General features: G+C 41.7%; 1 long non-coding RNA gene across 1 annotated transcript; it reads right to left on the minus strand.

The window, feature by feature from the left end:
• Nucleotides 1–1,733: 1,733 nt before the first annotated feature.
• LOC109515889 (uncharacterized) lies at nucleotides 1,734–8,710 on the minus strand. The gene is made up of 3 exons (XR_002168275.1): nucleotides 8,502–8,710; nucleotides 4,545–4,548; nucleotides 1,734–1,746 (listed from the first exon to the last, which is right to left on the minus strand). It is a non-coding gene; the product is annotated as an uncharacterized LOC109515889 (long non-coding RNA).
• Nucleotides 8,711–15,418: the final 6,708 nt, after the last annotated feature.

Raw genomic sequence — 15,418 nt, forward strand, 5'->3', positions numbered from 1 at the left:
CCCGCTGCGCATCCAGGCTGCTCAAACGTTGTCAAAAGTTTGGCAGCACATACGTGTGTGAACAACTATTTTCTTTGATGAAGCTGAACAAAACATCACACAGAAGTCCGGTTCTCAGTGTCCACCTTCCGTTTTGCCATTTTTGATGGGTATCTGAAAGCTAATGTCACTGTTATGGGAATGACTGCTCGACTAATAAATATTTAAATAAAGCGGCCGACTGCTTGGTGCGTCACCGTTGCATTGTGGGAAATGTAGTATTGGTGCGTATAAAAGATCTGCGGGCTCTTGGCTTGCTGCGGTCTGCGGGCCGTTTCTAATAATAAATCAATATCATCCCAGGGGCCACTGAAAACATTCTCTTTGACATATATCTTTTGGCACTTTGACATATGTGCCCTAGACCCCCGCGATCGACTTGGGACTAGTTCGCGGGCTACTGGTCGGGCAGCCCTGACCTACATCATATGCATTGCATCTGTGTTCTAAGTCGGGCAGCCCGGTGGTCCAGTGGTTAGCGCGTCGACCTCACAGTGCAGAGGTTGTGCGTTCGATCCCGGCTCCGACCTTCCTGTGTGGAGTTTGCACGTTCTCCCTGGGCCTGCGTGGGTTTTTTCCGGGTACTCCGGTTTCCTCCCACATTCCAAAAACATGCATGGCAGGCTGATTGAACACTCTAAATTGTCCCAAGTTGTTTGTCTCTGTGTGCCTGCGATTGGCTGGCAACCGGTTCAGGGTGTCACCCGCCTTCTACCCGAAGACGGCTGGGATAGGCTCCGGCACCCCTCCCCCCGCGAACCATTGTGAGAATCGAAGTGGATTGGAAAATGAATGAATGAATGAATGTTCTAAGTCGCCACTTTAAAGTGGGTGTGCCGCACTCTGAAATTGGAAATTACAATTTAAATCATTTCCGAATTCAAATTGGGAGGAACTACTTAATCCTGGGAGTTAACGCATTAATTTATTAATTTATTTCACTATATTTCCATCACATCACGATCATATCATTTTTACTTACACCAATAAATAAATAAATAAAATAATACAAGACCCCTCAACCACGCATTGACTTGAAAGGACTAAATGACATCACCATCAAGAATAGGTATCCACTCCCACTCATCAACAAGTCCTCCTTTGGGCCTCTCAGTCTTTGAAACACTTATCATTTATTTGGTGTGAATGTGGGAAGGAGATGAGTGGAATCAGCATTCAAGCTCGCCCTTGGCCACTTTGAAGATTTGGTGATGTCTTTTGGTCTGACTAATGCTCCAGTTTTGTCAAGTATTCATGCATGACGTTCTCTGAGATATGCTTCACCTTTAGCAATGCAACGTTCTTGCTGCGTCTGAAACTAACAATAACAAATACTTCCTGGACTACTGCTCATGTGTAAACCAGTGTGGTGGTTGCTGTTGCCGTTTTCGAACGAAGTAGTAGAGGTCGCTGTTGGATTAGACTTCGTTGTAGTGAATCTCATCGCGAGGCAAGAGCAGAGGAAAAGATTTCATACAATGCAACTGGGTTTTTTTTTCATTGTATGGGGGGCATTTTGTGATTTCTTCGTTTGTGAATACAGTACACAACAAAGGAATAAATAACAAACACTTCTGAGACAGTCCAGTCTCCTAGATTTTACAGACATTCGATCGTTCTGTTGGAGCTACGCTCAAGGAAATGCCAAAATAAATTCTGTAGGGGGGCTATAGAATTTATTTTGAGATTTTCTGTTTTGATGCATTACTGTATTTTCAGTTTTCGTAGTTTCATTTAAGTAATCGTCCAGCTCCGGCCTCCCTGTGTGGAGTTTGCATGTTCTCCCCGGGCCTGCGTGGGTTTTCTCCGGGTACTCCGGTTTCCTCCCACATTCCAAAAACATGCATGGTAGGCTGATTGAACACTCTAAGTTGTCCCTAGGTGTGAATGTGAGCGTGGATGGTTGTTCGTCTCTGTGTGCCCTGCGATTGGCTGGCAACCGATTCAGGGTGTCCCCCGCCTACTGCCCGAAGGCAGCTGGGATAGGCTCCAGCACCCCCCGCGACCCTGGTGAGGATCAAGCGGTTCGGAAAATGAATGAATGAATGAATTTAAGTAATCGTTAATTTACGTTTTTTGTAGGCGGTCATGAATGCCTCTCGAGTCTAAGAAGAGAAGACATGGAGATGGACAAAGACGTACCTGTAGCTCCATCTAGTGGCTGCATTGTAGATTGCGCCTTATAGTCCAGTGCGTGCAATACAGTTATACCTCAGTTTTCGACCATAACCCGTTCTAGAAGGCTATTCGAAAACCGATTTGTTCGAAAACTGAAACCACGCTCTTTTTAAAAAAAAATCTTTATTGAACACATCTGCTCACAATGGAACGCTACATGAGGAAGCGTCACTTCCTCGTGTAAGGAAGGCGAGAGGAGTCGAGTGGCGCATTCAAGTGCGCTCAGTTTGGTCGAGAACCAATTTTCGGTCGTAATCCGAGGCATAAAACACTCTACCAAATCTTTGGTCGAAAACTGATTTGGTCGAGAATAGAGACGTTCGAAAACCGATGTTTGACTGTACTGTGTAGGAAAAAAATTACAAAATAGGCCGTTCATTGAAGGTGCACCTCATAATCCAGTGCGCCTTTTAGTGCGGAAAATACGGTGTATATGTATAAACATAAACAAGTAGATATATCGATTGATAGACAGATATTAGAATCGATGTAAATTTGTTTATGTCACGTGTCACTGGACTCCGGTTGATTGATGGGTGAACGGACAACGCTGGCATAAGGTAATGCGAAAAGTCATGGCCATGCCAAGATTGTGGAACAAACTCCCTCTGATTATCACACAGGCCAATTCACTTCATGTTTCTAAATTGCTGCTCAAAACTCTCACAGGTATTTAAATCGGCTTGAGAGTTGACTTTTGTTTCCATTTTTATGTTGAGTTTTCTGTGCACTTTTATTGTTTTATTTATTATTTTAATTGTTGTCTATTTGTGCACGACACTTTGGCCAACTATGATGTTTTTAGAATGATTCATGAAGAAAGTGTGATTGGATTGGATGACCATCATATTATGATATCGAGACTTAAAAATGATGATCATGGATCAAAGTAAAAGACCAAAGAAGCCATCACGTGCCCAGTTTTCAAAAAGAAGAGGAGAACTGGGCAAAAAGTATGTAGATTTCTCTTTTGAGTGACTGAAAGCTATAGGCTATTCATGTGTGTGTGTGTGTGTGTGTGTGTGTGCGTGTGTGTGTGTGTGTGTGTGTGTGTGTTTTTGCATCGTATTATAAATGCTGGAAATAACTAATGACAGTAATACCATTTTCTCTTCATTAGAAATGGCTCAATTAGAAATCCTACTAAATCCTGTGGCTGATGTTGAGCCCCTGTCTGCTGACCCTGCTAAAGGACCTTCAGTTCTGACTGACAGAATTCGGACACAGCTGGTTTGCAGAGAACAAAGTGAGGTACCTTCTTACTTTCCTTGCTATCAAATTGACAGTAACGACACAGTCATGACATGTAAAAGCCACATTGACTCATGCTTTCCCTGGCTAGTTAGTTACTCGCTAGTTGATTATTATGTTTTGAAAATACCACAGTTTTCATGCAGGTCATATCATATTATTTTGTTGTATTTATCCGCCACACATTAAAGGCCGGTCCCTGAAAATACTGACATTTAACCGGTCCGTGGGCCAAAAAAGGTTGGGGACCGCTGACTTAGTTCATGGTTGAATGGGATGCAGTGTTGTGGGAACTGATTTGCAATAGTTTACCTTAACTGTTGGTTTATGAATACTTTGACAGCAAATTTGTCCTTCTACGTAAGCAAAGACATGGGCTCGACAGTATTTTTGGTACATTTGGTGAAAGGAAAAAAAAAAGAACTCTCAATTTTCAATACAGTGTGATCTCATGTGTGTCGTAGGATCAATTTATTTGTATGACCCTAAAGTACTCCCACACCAAAGGGGACCTTTGCGTCATGATTTGAAGTCAAAGCCTATTTTTAGGTCTTAACCTCAATCCTAGTCGCATATAAAGCATTTTCCACTGCCTTATATTTAATATCAGCATATTGAGTTCTCCTTTGCTACTTTTGGAAAGAGCATTGGAGAGTTCAAACATTCGTATGAAATATAGAATGAGTATTTTCTTAAAGACTTCTGCCAAAATGCTATGTTGCATACACATTTCCAGCCATGAGACATTTCATGGTGTCTGTCTGTAATTGTTTGCAGGCGGTCTGAAAGTGGTGCTGCGTTACGCCTACTGTCAGTCGCCTTCGTCATTCATCGAGGACAAATCTTCTGCCAAATGACTACTTGTAATTTTCTTCACAGTGAAAACAGTAAGCAGAGATTCAAAGAGCCGTGAAAAGCCAGCTGTCGTGACACGTGCATTTAAGATGGCATATTTGCATTTCCCTTATAATATGACACTTGCGCTAAGTGACATATGATTGATTATGGGGAGTGAAGTGGCTTTTGTAACCCCCGTAAGTGCTCTTAAAACAAATTAAAGCTTTCATCATTGTAACATGTCTATTATGGGATGTGGTAATAGCCCCTCGTTGAATCAAATTATTTGTGTCTCAATAATTTTGAAAAATGTAACAATTAATCATGCCCGAGAGTGACAAAAAAATCATGGCAAAGACTCACCGAAACCGGCTGGGTTAATTCATAAACACTTAGTGGTGTTTATGGCTTGCTTTGTGAAATAAGCTCAACTGCTTAATTGCTCATCTACTGACGGCCGTGGCGCTGGCAGCATGAAAATTACCATCTGACTTCAGTTTTAACTCAATGACCCATAGAATAAACAAATGGTCTCTATCAGGATTTCATAGCTCGGCTGAAAATGCGCTTCTTTGAAGTGGTCCCCCTGAAAATGATGAATTCTCTTTTAAAAGTCTCCAACATGCTGTATTCAACTTACATCCTCTTTATTTTTGTAAGAAATACTATCTCTCCAGTTCAAATGAGGGGAATTTCATACACAGAGTCGGAAGGTGTTGGCTCTTCATGATACAGCGGCTCTTTAAAACGCATTTGGGCGCAAAGCGCTGGCGTCCATTCGGTACCATTTTGATAATGAACCAAGTCTCGGTCCGACACATAAGGGATAGTGTGTGTTTTATATGAGTAATGCATTAACCTACTTGGGGAAAAGCTCATGTTAAACGTATAAGCTTGGACAGCACAAGATTTATGATGATAGCTGCAGAAATTATGCTTTTCTTCCCCCCAAAGGCACTTTAATTATGTAATTATTGCCAGCTGCTTTTCATTTACGGCAGCTGTTAATTAGGGCGCAGGGCCCGCAGTTCAAGTGCTGGATCACTACCTCACGCCGACTCTCTCTCCCAGTGCACCCCCCATCGCCCCCACCCCCCTCGCCCCCACCCTCCCATCTCCCAGGGCGATGGTGGCAATGGCCGAGGCGATTAGCCCCAAATCCGAAGCAAAACTAATTTGTAATTCAAACTCCAGACTCCTGTCGGATTGGCGAAGGAACCCTTGGGCTTCATTTGGGTAAAGATAAATTTGTGGCTATGCTTTCACTTTTGGGCCACAAATGCTGGGAAAATATCAACAGCACAGTGTTGACTTGTGCTAAAGTGTTACATCACATTTTCTGAAGGATACAGCTCAGAACTGTATCAAGAGGGACTGGCGACCATTTGATATTTGGCTGGATAGACTGAAGATGGGCAGCCCGGTGCGTGAGTGGTTAGCGCATCGACCTCACAGTGTAGAGATCGTGGGTTCGATCCTGGCTCTGGCCTCCCTGTGTGGAGTTTGCATGTTCTCCCCGTACCCGTGTGGGTTTTCTCCGGGCACTCGGGTTTCCTCCCACATTTCAAAAACATGCGTGGCAAGTTAAATGGAACACTCTAAAGTCTAAATTGTCTTCGGTGTGATTGTGAATGCGAATGGTTGTTAGTCTGTGTGTGCTCGGCGATTGGCTGGCAACCGGTTCAGGGTCTCCCCCGCCTACTGCCCGAAGACAGCTGTGATAGGCTCCAACACCCCTAGCGACGATCGTGAGGGTATAAGCGAATTAGAAAATAGATGGATGGATGGATGGATGGATAGACAAATGTAATTACATTTTAAAAGTTAGAGGGTCAGAAAATTTGGCGCCATTACCGGTAATAAATTTATCTGCTGTAGAACCTTTCTCTATATTCAAAGGTACAAATAAACCATTTATGATGAAAAGAATCACACAATTCATCTTCGAAACACTGTAGTGAATAAAACTAATTCACTTTTAGAGGCAAAAATAGTTTATTCCACTTTGTGCTTTATGGCTGATTTATGAAGACATCCTATTAGTAACTGTTTGAAAAATGGTCACTTTACTACAGCTTGTTCTGAATGCGGCGATGGGATTTGGCTGCTGTTAAGCACAGAGCTGGATCTGCTCTGTGAGATAGACAGCTGTTGCCCTCCGCCGGAAACTTGGAAAAATCCTCAAATATTTGCTTTAACACCTTTTACAGCTGATGAAATTAAGTAGACAATACAAACAATATGTAATTGCTTTCTTAACGGACTTTAGCGTGTTTCAAAAAGACGAATTTTAAAGTGGCCTTTTCACCCTTCCATTTTGCTGTATGCAGCCAACAAATGAAAAAGTTTGGACACCCCTGTTGTAACTTCAAATTGTTCTTTGTTGATCTTCTTCTTGCACAGTACCCCTAAACTTGTCAAGCCCATAAAAACAAATGATTCATCCTGTGGTCAACTAGCGGTATCATATTTTTGTGTGTCTTTAGGCACCTCTAACACGAACTGGGGAGGACCATACCCTTGCCCAAACATGAATCCAAATGCTTTCTTTATTGAACGAGCCAGAGGATGTCCATTGGACAAAGGGAAAAGTGAGGGATGAAAATAAATACATATCTGGAAAATGGCTATGTGAGTTAGTTTGAGTGTGTGTGTGTGTGTGTGCTGGCAGATCTGACGGGTTTGCTCTTTTACTCAGGGTTTTTTTTTTTTTTTTTTTTTTGAACGCCCTCTCAGAGCCATCAGTGTCAGGCAGTCCACCAAATGTCAATCACGGTCTCGTGATGAATGAAAGCGAGTGAAAATAGGGGGCAGAAAATGTCAGGTAAAACGCATGTTTTTCACAATTGGGGTGCCCGGCTGATTGGCCTGTCAAGGAGGGCAAGTGCTGAGAGGTGACACACATGTGATTACCTATGCATTACAGAAGATGATAAGGGTCTTTACAGCGCATGCTTGAAGTATCTTCAAAAGAGCTGCGAAGCATTAAGCCATCGAGAGATGAATGAATTATAAAATGGAACTGTTTATGTGAGGTTCGAGCCATCTCCCATCCTTCTATCTCAAGCACGCTGTGAGTTACAATCGATCAGTATTGCCCCGGTAATAATAATTCAGCAGGGGGACCTGCTTTCCAAGTAACATAAACGAGTTAGGAAATGTGAAATGGTGAGAGGAACCTCACGCATCACAGGGATTAGATTCAACAAAACAATGATTTAACTCCGATTCAGACCCACTTTAAACAGTTGAAAATGAGAGGAATTACAACAGGAACAGACAATGTAGGTTTCAGTCAACCTCGTTGTATATCGGTGTTTATGAATCATGAGTGTAAGCTGGAGCACTCACAAGGCCAGACGAGAACATGTGCTTCCACACAAATGCACAGTAACTCCCAAATACATTCACCTTTTCATAATTTTTTCTCAGTAACACTGCAAAACACCTTCATGCAACCTGCTCAAAGTAAAAGTTTTGGCAGCGTTTCATGAACGTCAAAAAAAAAAAAAAAAGGAGGGGGGTAACATCTGCTGATTTGAAACGTCATAATTCATGTTTTTTCGTGCAAAAGGGTAATTGTGTTTAAAATAATTCCATCTAGTCAGTGTTTGTTTACCTGCATTTTATTCCGAAAACGCAGTTAGTAATCGCAATGCATTGTGGGTAGCAGACGTCGTGTTTTGTCAAACGAGTCACTGCAGAAACCCTGACTGTGAACTTTATACCTAACTATATATTTTCTCAACTTGGTGGTCTTAACTTTGTACTTTTATGTGACTACAAAATAGAAAAAATTCCCTTGGCTTTATCCAATTTCCACAAACAAATACTTTTGGCTTGGTCCTTGATATATCAACATAATTAATTAATGTTTTATCTGGAATAATCGTTACATCTTATACAAGAATAGATCATTATTTCTCCATAATTGGTTCAATAAAAAAATAATCCTGGTCAGTCAACTAACCAATAATCAAGGTATCCTTTTAAATTACTCTGAATATTTGAATAAATTTAATCTACCGGTCACCCCAAAAGAATTTGCGACAGTCATGGATGCTATTCCTTCTGGAATCTTGACCCTCTTGAAAGGGGTGGACAGAACAACCTCCACACCAACCCTGGACCCCAAAATGACTGCTATTGGCAAATCCTGTTTTACGTCAACATCAGTCAGAAATAATAACCGTAACATACTGTAATATCTGTTTCTTGTATTGGTGTGACGTCATAGAAAGGGGAGGAGCCAGGTTGGGGGAATATTGGCTCTGGTAGTCAGTCTGAGTGTAGAGCGCATGGGCGTGAGTTGTGGCTAACAGCAACTCCTTTGAATGCGTGTGTTTACTGCCTTATTTGTTCATTAAATAACGACGAATTGTATCAGCGACTGCGTGCATCCTTCTCTCCGCTATTGAAGGGCATTACAATACGCTCCCTGTTTCAAAAAGATATTTCAACAATCCCACACATTATCAACAAAACCAGACCAGTAGGTAATAATCTACACTGGGGAAAAATCTGGTCTCTCCCATACAAATACCTCCTGACTAATAAAGTAAGGGAAATCTCTTTTAAAATGATACACAAATACTATCCCACCAAGCATTATCTTCTTAGGTTCAAGAAAGACATCTCTGTTGATTGTTCATTTTGTGGAATGTACCCTGAAACAATGGTTCACTTGTTCTGGCAATGCTAAGTTCTATTATGGATTCTAAAAACAAGAAAGCTGTTAAAACTCTGGCTATATGCTCCTTATTTGAAATTTTTGTTTAAAATCCCCTGGCTTCTTTTTTGTTTAAATGTTTGTAATATGTGTATGTATTAATAACATGTTCATTTTGTTTTCTGTTTATGAGAATTGTATTATGACTTGTTCGAATAAAGATTCTATTAAAAAAAAAAAAAAAGAAACCCTGACTGTGGTCATTCTAATTGGTCCTGCTGTGTTACATTTATTTTCTGTACACCTCTGAAAGCAATGGCTGTAAGTTTGATTGTTTTTAGAGGCATTTACAGATCTGTTTCGGAGATCGTTTTCGTCAAGTGTTGGCCCTGAAACTTGCTCGCTTGGAGCACCGTTTACGAACGTAGCAATGCCGCTAAATTAGTGCTAACAATCAATTAGCATGCGAAAGGATCGTGAAAATGGGAAAGCAGAATCGCCTTCTGTTGATCAATAGGAAAGGGACAATATGCCACGGATCACTACTATCCACTAGTTTCAGTGGGAAAAGGGGATTAGAGCTGCATTTATATCTGTTGTTTGGCACTGGACAATTTGTGTTGTATGTATTTGGTTACAAGAAGCTAATGCATGTTTATTCTAGTTTCAGTCAACATTTTCATCACGCTGATGTCACAGTTGTTCACTGTAAGCTGTCAAGACGACCGTAATAAATACGGATGAAAGTCCTCCAGATTTTCCCGGAATTCCAGATTTTCAAATTTTCATGAAATTTCCTCTGAAAAATTGAGGAAACATTGCCTAAAATTAATCCGGATATTAGTTGACAACATTGAATGAACACACATTATAGTTCGTTGTTTTGCTTTCACGAGCATAGCCATGTTGAGATACGAACACCAGTAACAGTAAGACGCCTCCCCTCGCATTCTCATGGCCTCGCCATATCTCGGAGATTTCGACATTTCGGCGAGAACGGCAGCCACAAAGGGTACGCGTGTGCACACAAAAGGCAGATTAATCATTGAATGTCGAGTATTTAAATAGCGTTTTGTGTAAACTAATTCATGCGTGATCGGCCAGGGACGGCCCCAGCGCAATGTTCAAACAGGTAGACAGGCAAGACATACATACGTGCAATAGATGCGAGTGTTAGGAACACGTTCAAGTGGTCATGGCTTGAGGGAAAGGACTTGAACGGAGATTTTTTTTGTCCGACTAAATTAGAAAGGGCGACAAACCTGGTAAGTCAGATAAAATTATATATACAGTTATTCCTCGCTCTAACGCGGTTCACTTTCCGCGGCTTCTCTGTTTCACAGATTTTTTTTTTAGTGCAGTTTTTTTTTAATGCTTTTAAACAGTGAATTGCGTTCTGCATCCTGATTGGCTAAGGCACTGACTGACGTGAACAGTCTCCGCACCTCGTCTCTGTACAGTTTGCCAAATTTACCTTTGCAAATTTTTGGTCTTTGGTTTCATTGTATCAGTGGCGGATGCTGGTCTGTCAAGGAGAGAAAGCTCAATTTCGGCCTTCATCATAACATAAGATATCCTTTATTTGTCCCACACTGGGGAAATTTACAGTCTACAGCAGCAATTTTGGGGGGTAGAAAGAAGAAAAACAAGTGTTGACAAGCACAAAAATAATGTAGATAAAGAGAGCTGTACACAGTTCAATATAAGTGCAATATATATATAAGCATATATGCAACTGGTATAAGGTGGCTGTGCTATTTACAATTAATTAAATATATCATTAAACATGCTTGAAAAGATGGATAGTCTCAAAGTTGGAGCATAAAGAGAATAACAGTTTCACCATTTTTGTGTTTTTAGCACTTTTGTGAAACCAAAATACTGAATATCTGAAAAATTAGTGCCAACTTGGAAAAAACAGATTCACACCATCAAAATACACTGAAACCTTTGAAACGTACTTAACACCAAAACCCTTGTTGATCAGTGTGATCAAAGTGAATATTATGAATGAATACAAATTCAAAACATACCAATGAAGTGTAAATTCTTTTAAATCCAGGTTAAAACTTTGCTCTTTACCCACGAGTAAGGTCAAGGACAAGGTTTATCCATATAGCACTTTAAAATACAGGAAATACTGCTCAAAGTGCGGCACATATTAAAAGATGACACTATAGAAAAATTACAATAGATAAAAAAAAATATACAAATTAAAACATTAAGATGCAATTTCCAGCCGAGCTCAGCAGAAATCAATATTTTTAAAAGTTGCAGATGAAGCACAGAATATGTTCAAAGGGCGTGCATTTCAAAATTTGGGTCGTGTGACCGCAAACGCCCTGTCACCTCTGGTTTTTAGCCTCGAACAGGGGCAGGTTAACAATAGCTGGTCACATGACCGCAGGGCTTTTACTGGAGCATGCCAACACAACATTTCAGACATGTAAACAACACCCAGACCATTCAGAGGTTTGAACACAAACAATCACATTTTAAATCGAATCCGAAAAGACACAGGGCGCCAGTTAAGTGACTGCAGCGCAGGAGTAACATGATAAAAATGTCTTCTCCCTGTCAGGTAGAGAGCAGCTACATTCTGAAGCAGCTCCAAGCGAAAAATGGATCAAGGATCCAGGCCATAATACAAGCAATTGCAATAATCCAAATGTGCTGTAATAAATAAAAGCACCCATTCAGGAGGCAATGGGTGCAGAAGTGATGGTTATCTGCTTTTCCAGGTTAAAAGCATATATAACCCAGCCGCTGGGGAGCAGTGCCCTCCCCTGGGGGTACACTGTTCCCCGGTGCCGGTCCCAAGCCCGGAGAAATGGGGAGGGTTGCGTCAGGAAGGGCATCCGGCATAAAACTTTTGCCAAGACGGACATGCGAGTTGATAGGGCGGTTTGCAGGGACGGACGGGAATTAATGACTCGCTGTGGCGACCCCTGAAAAGGGACGTGCCGAAAGGAGAAGAAGAAGAAGAAGATATATACGCATATATGCAACTGGTACAAGGTGGCTGTGCTATTTACAATTGTTACCGGTTTTTCACGTATTTTATTTTTTGTTTAGCAGCCTGACAGCAGTCGGTAGGAATGAGCGGCGGTATCTGTCCTTCTTGCAGCGCGGGTGTAACAATCTCTGGCTGAAGGAGCTACCCAGTGCTGTCAGGGCGTGCTGGAGGGGGTGGGAGGGAAATAAAATGTGTCTGTTTATTTATAGGTGAATTCTACTCTCCGTTCCTTTTCCAAAAAATGAGAAGGTTGCCTTCACCATAAGATCGGTGATTGGCTCATTTCGCTGTCACTCAAAAAGAGATTCAGCCTCAGACAGATCATCCAGTCATCATGCAGAAAAGCTGAGCTTCCTGGCCAGCCTATAAAACGCCCACTGTCCATAGATTCCCAGAGACGCTGAGCATCCGATGGGTGCTGATGGGTGGGACAAAACCAGCATTTATCCAATGATTCGTATCGTTTCAATGCATTGGGACAACCTACACTGAACTCTCAAGACGCCCAGCGTCTGCGCGGTCGACGCTCAGCGTGCACACAGTTTAAAGCACAGTGAAGCTGCGGGAACGAATGAGAAAAGAGTCGCGTCGTAACCAGTAATAAGAAGCTGATTCGGAACAAAAGTTGAGCGCATTGTAGCGCATATTTAGTCAATGACATGCCCACACAATTGTACGTACACACATATATTTGATCACTTAGTTTTTGACATTTTAGGGGAAGCTGAGCTTCCCTTGCAGTCTTAGAGCAATTGCCTCTGCATTGGATACACCGACAGTCTCTCCAGCATGTCTGGGGTCTTCTCCGAGTGTGACATGCCTGGTACATCTCAACAGCGAGGCATCCAGGAGGCATTGTGATCAAATGCCTGAGCCACCTCAACTGGCTTCTGTCAATGTAGATAACCAGGTGCTCCGAGTCCCTCCCGGCTGACCAAGGTTTTGACGTTAACTCATTTCGGCCACTGTATCCAAGATCATGTTCTCTCAGACACGAACCACAATCCACCTTTTTCTGACTTGAGTACCATTGTCTCAGATTTGCAGGTGCTGATTATCATCCCGGTGGCACGGTGTGCGGAAGTAGGGTTCAATTCCAGGCCCCGGCCTTCCCGTGTGGAGTTTGCATGTTTTCCCCGTGCCTGCGTGGGTTTTCTCCTGGTACTGCAGTTTCCTCCCACATTCCAAAAACATGCACACTCTAAATTGTCCCGAAGTGTCACTGTCAGTGCGAATGGTTATTTGTCTCCATTTTCTGAATTACTTTACTTCACTGTTAACATTGAGCTGAGCCATCGTTCAACTCGGCTGACCCACTTTTGTTTACGTTGCTTCTGCCGCCTACCAGGCCCAACAACATTGCAAGGAAGCTGTATCGTCCGTGATGTTGAGTGTGCGTTGAAGCTCGGGCTTTTGTTTAAGTTGCCTCCACCGCCGACCAGACCCGACAACAATCCAGAGAGGTTTCGCTGGTCGGCTATCTCGTGCGTGATGTTTAAAGTGTGGCGAAGCTCGGCTGTCCTGCAGTTGTTTATGCTGACGTCAAACTACATAAATGTCGCACGATTTTGAGCCGACAAACGTCTTGAAGCTGATTTTGAGTAAAACATTGGTAAAGTGGTGCAGTTAAAATATTCCAGCTACTGTTCACTTAAGTGTGATGTGCATTCAGTTAGTCAATCACAGTTGGGAAAGGGAGGGGTCAAAGTGGTCCTTGTCCGCTGTGTTTCTACATTGTGGACGTCACATTCTGTAACCTGATGGGAGCCACATTGTGAATGGTGTGTGTGTGTGTGTGTGTGTGTGTGTGTGTGTGTGTGTGTGTGTGTGTGTGTGTGTGTGTGTGTGTGTGAGGGGATTATGCAAGATTCGGTGAGCGGACCAAAAAAAAAACATGGTTGAAAAATCTGATGGTTTTACCAGGGTTTTGAATAATTTTGAGTGGATTTTAATGATAGTAGGCAAGTGACATAATGCTGTGCACCTATAAAATATGGTCAACATGCCAGCCATGACTTCTGTGTGTTTTCCTTCTTTTGGGGACCAAAATAGTTGCTGTACAGTGAATGTGGTGTTTTTAGATGTCAGTATTGAGCAAATTACATCCACATATTATTAACAACTTTTAGAGTGAGAAAAATAGGATCAGTAGAGCTTCGGTATTGGCCAATCCTTGAGGCGACAGTATTGGTATAGGTATCAGATATGAAAAAGTGGTATCGGGCCGTGCCTACTGAAACAGCAAAAAAACAAAGAAACCTTATGAAATTAAACAAAACATTTTTTCCTCTTCAGAAAACAATGAAAATTTTGTTTTTCTTAGCAAGCAATGAATGTAGGATTTGCCATTTAGTTTTCAAGTTAGGGATTAATTGTGTGTGTGTGTCTATTACTAACCAACGCTAAGTAGGAGTAAAAACTTAAAGCATATGCAAGAGGAAAGTTGTTATTTTTCTAGCCGTTATTCATAATAGACTGTCAAAGACCTTGGCAGGTCCACAGTTGACACAGATTGGCAACATTCCATGATCCAAACCCCCAACATGCAAGAAAGAATTCAAAATCCCATTTCAGGGGAAAAGAAGAAACCTTGAGAAGCGACCACAAATGAGGTTGTAAACATCCGTCGAAACTCATTTAACTTGGCACACTCATCAGGACTGGCAAAAATGAATAAATAAATAAATAAAAATCCATATGTTAGAGATTGATTGCGACATAAAAAAATAAAATAAAATAAAATTCCAATGTGCCAGTAACGCAACGTACCAATGTCGCAATATGCCAGAACTCCAACGTGGCCAGGGCTACGAGGACGCTTTACAGGTACAAATGTGTTTCTAATTTGTTATTTGTTGATAATTTCGGGGGGGGGGGGCACCTGTGACACCTACGGGCTCAGGAAACTCCCCTTCGTGTGACCTCCGAATAAGGGTAAGGTGTCTCCAGTAAACGGTTTAAATGTCTGCTAAAACTACTACTAATCATTTTTCAATACTTGTCAGCATACCTCCATTTCCTCATTTTGCTATCATTCATGTATACATTTTGAATCTTCATTTAAGTATACTTCGTCGGAATTCATGTTAAAAAAATATGAGTGATGAAAACAAGATTGAGGTGAGTGAGTGAGCAAAGCCTGCTTCCCTCCCTCTCTCAGTCTTTATGTTTACAAAATCCAGGCCTTGGAAGCAATACCCTTGATAGTTCCTTTTATCAGTGCTATGAAGTCTTATAATAACATATAATGCCTTCCAGGGTCATCTGAAGTTAAGCAGTGGCCGTGACCTGCAGCAATTACAGACAGGCATCTCTGAAACCGACTTAACTCAAACTTACCTGAATTTTTCTGACAGTGCACAGTCCGCAGTCAGTCTCACATTCTGACTTAATCTTTATTTATATGCACAGGAAACAATTCTTAAAGC

The sequence above is a fragment of the Hippocampus comes genome, unplaced genomic scaffold, assembly GCF_001891065.2.
Source record: "Hippocampus comes isolate QL1 unplaced genomic scaffold, H_comes_QL1_v1.1 scaffold388, whole genome shotgun sequence".
Lineage (NCBI taxonomy): Eukaryota > Metazoa > Chordata > Actinopteri > Syngnathiformes > Syngnathidae > Hippocampus > Hippocampus comes.